General features: G+C 33.8%; 1 pseudogene; it reads left to right on the forward strand.

Moving 5' to 3' along the window:
- The first annotated feature begins 3,151 nt into the window (after positions 1 to 3,151).
- LOC145157874 (proteasome subunit beta type-4 pseudogene) lies at positions 3,152 to 3,745 on the forward strand (annotated as a pseudogene).

Genomic DNA, 3,745 nt, shown 5'->3' on the forward strand with positions numbered 1-3,745 from the left:
AAAAGGTTTGAAATAGTCTATTAAAATTAAATCATTTAGCTATATATATTTCATAGTTATGCAAAGGCAACAAACAAACATATTATTAGTAAGGAGGTTAAAAATAAACATCAGTCAACAAAATAGTTGATAAAAATTAAAAGGAAATATCAGTAAACGATATAGTTGACAAAAAAATAAAAAGAAATAAGAAGTAATAATAATACCCATTTTAAAAGATACCTATTTTTTTATCAATAAATTATATTGATACTTAATTTTAAGTTTTCACCATAGAGAAAAAAAACCACTTTTAACCTCATCTGAATAGAAAATATTGAAAACCATCCCACCAAATCACCGACGAAGACGATAGAATAGTAAAGACGATCGTTGGGAGAGAGAGGTGGCTGTGAAGATTGGATGTTGGGATATATGGGGATAAGCACGAGATAAAGGGAAAGGTGATAGAAATCGGAGGATTTGGGTTGATGACTTGGTCTCAAGCGTGAAGGGAGACTCTAGGTTACATCCAATTTTGTCATTTTGTGGACTGATTTTGGAAATTGAATCTTACTTGATTGAGTCAAAGCTATATATCCACAATTCACGTTTTACACCAAGTTTTCTTAACAAATGCATTTGAAACTTGTACTATCAGCTTAAAATTTTGAACGTCTTAAATCTATTTTTAGAAATAGTCAGGTTTGTATAATAATATAGTAAGATATATAAAACCATGACATACAAAATATGTCGTAAAACTATGTCAAAAATCATGTCGTATAGAATGTCATAAATGTCTGTCATAATTACAAGAATGTTATGAATTACGACATACAAAGTCAATCGTAAATGTATGTCGAAACGTGTGTCATGTATGTATGTCTTAATTGTGGGTCATAAAGGTCTGTCGTAAAATTTATGACAGGCCAAATGTCTGTCATTATCCTTTATGACATGGCTTTCAATGACAGACATTTGTCTGTCATGTATAGGCATTTACGACAGACAATGTCTGTCAAGGAAAGCCTTTTTTCTAGTAGTGTGTGTGTATATATATATATATATATATATATATATATATATATATATATATATATAAGCGTTGGTGAACAGGAATCTATACTAAATTCGATTTTGGCCACAGATTTTTCCCGATTTCACACGTTTGTCACGTTCCTTTTGGATTTTATACTTACCTCCCTTAACATATTCTTTCACAAACACATATACTCATTGCCGCGCGTCTCCTCCAATAAGATCTTCCACCGCATTTCACTATTGTCGACATTGTCTTCCAGTCAGGTCCCTCCACCGCCGCTAGCCACCTCTTCTACTTCATCTTTGGAGATTCTTCTGTTCCATTTCTTGCCGACTTTCGACCGTTCTTTCCCACCTCTGTCATCGCTTACTTATGCCGTTACAATAAATCTCTTTCACCATATTCTAAATCGACTACACTTCCACCTAACATACCAAACCCCCCTGCATATCGTTGTTCCTCTAAACCCCTCTCATACTCGAATTCCCCTTGATTTGGAGTAGACGGGATTTCTGAGAAACGATCATCCTCTATTGTCCTCGCCTCTTCTTTCTCCATGACCGCCATCGAATCTCTTTAATTCTTGTTCCTTAATCTCCACCATAATTCTATACGCGTTCCAAATTCCACCGAAAACAGATGCATTCCGCAACCACGGTTAGCTTTTCTGCTGCTATGTGTTGGTATATGGTGCTCAAAAGGGAGGAGTGGACAGAGACTATGCAGAGAAAACTATCATCCTTCTTGCCTTGCCACCTGCTTCTCTCTTCCCCTTACTTAAAATCAATTGGGTTCCATTCATTTTGGATAAGACATTAAGAAGGTATGAACTTTGAAATTTAGTAATCTTTTTTTGTTATGACATCGAATGCTTCATTAGTACCTATTTATGTTTAATTAATTTAGATGAGATGATGTCGTCTATTCCAGGTACCTACCTAAGTGGCATCCATGATACACCAAGAAAACACTTCAGTTATACCCACCCACCAACTGCTCGATAAAATGCCTAGACCAGATTTTTTAATTTTTATTCAAATATATGATTCGGGGTAATCTTAATTTTGTGCTCACTTTGCTTTTTAATCTTAATTTTGTGCTTAGTTAGTGTTGAATGTTACTTTCTTAATCCCATTTTGTGATGGAACAGTGGTCAAAGTATGATGATTCATTTTGCTGACTTTGTTTTAGGATTGAAGAACTTTGATTCCTTGTGCCTACAACAATACAGAGACAAGTTTTACCAATTCTATTATTTGCAGTTCTTGGCTATGTGAGTACATGACTTTGATCGTTTTTTACTGCAAGACATCTTACATATTCTTCATTTGGTAATTGGTATTCACATGTTCATTACGGCTATATTGACATCATTACTGATAGTTGTGACTCTTATTGCCATAATTTTTATTTATATTTTATGGCACGTTTACTTAAACATATATATGCACCACATTTGGATTCTGCTCCATCGAGATGAGTTCATTTTGCCCATGGACTACTTCTCTTCTTGTACCATGCTCCTTTTAAATATATTAATATATTAACCTCAGAATCAGTTGTTATAACTTTAGGTATAAATCTTCATTGATTTACTTCCAAATTTCTCTGTGTTGTATGTTCTCTTTAATCCTCAATTCTTCTACTCCTTTCTTAAGTGATATTTTCAATTTATAATTTCTTGATTTGTGATTGAGTTGGAGGCTTTGGCCTTTGGAAGCACTGCTATGTGTAGAAGAAACACATTTTGGTTTTGGGTAATTTCAGATGTTCCATTATATTATCAAATATACATTTTCTGTGACTTTGTGTTGGCCAAGAGTGTGACTTTACCATAATGCCCTTTTATTATAAGTTGGTTATTTGTCATCACAATTGCAACATTTGACTTACATGTAAGCTAAGGACATGGTTTGGTTATTTGTCAGTGTATCTACACATCATTCAAAAAGACACAATAGGGAAATCTCATGAGGACAATTCACTAGAATCGTTTTTTTTTGTATTGGTGCAAAAGGGACCGCATGTAATCTTAACAGAAAAACTTTAAATAAATTAATTGTTTTGAATATTATTAGTAAGAATAGATGTAAGTTTTTATACATACATTACAGATTGAATGAAAAGATGTGGGATGATGGGAACTCACTTGGACCTAAAGAGGTCCACAATTATCTCACTAGGGTCATATACAATCGTCGCAACAAGTTTGACCTTTATCGAATTCTCTTATAATTGGTGGAGTAAAAAACGGTCACAAATATCTAGGATCGGTAAACTTTTTACCACATTTTTATTTTAATTTTTTCTAGAATCTTTACCAATATAAATCCATAAAAGTATTTGTTATTATTTGTTTTATTTATATGTTATCAAGTGAGCATGATCGGTGTATATTTTGAGGACGATCATGTGGTAACTGGATTTGGAAATCACCTGCCACGCCCAATACTTCCTGAGGAATGGAGGGGGGCGGGATTTGACTTTTGAGGAGGGTGTTAAAACAAGCTTCAGGTCGGTTATTCATTTATTTAATGAAACTTTCTAAATAGAAATTTTGTTAATGATAAATTACTGTGTTGATGATTGAAACGACAGTTAGCGATGATCACAGATGAAGGTATGACCATCTCCCAGCCCTACTCTTTGAAGACTTTCTGGTATTTTGCTGCTTTTAAGAATCCTACAGTTGGAGCTGAGGATTTGGTTGAAAGAATTTAA

Source organism: Lactuca virosa, chromosome 2 (genome assembly GCF_052849685.1).
Source record: "Lactuca virosa cultivar CGN04683 chromosome 2, Lactuca_virosa_CGN04683_v6, whole genome shotgun sequence".
Taxonomy (NCBI): Eukaryota; Viridiplantae; Streptophyta; class Magnoliopsida; order Asterales; family Asteraceae; genus Lactuca; species Lactuca virosa.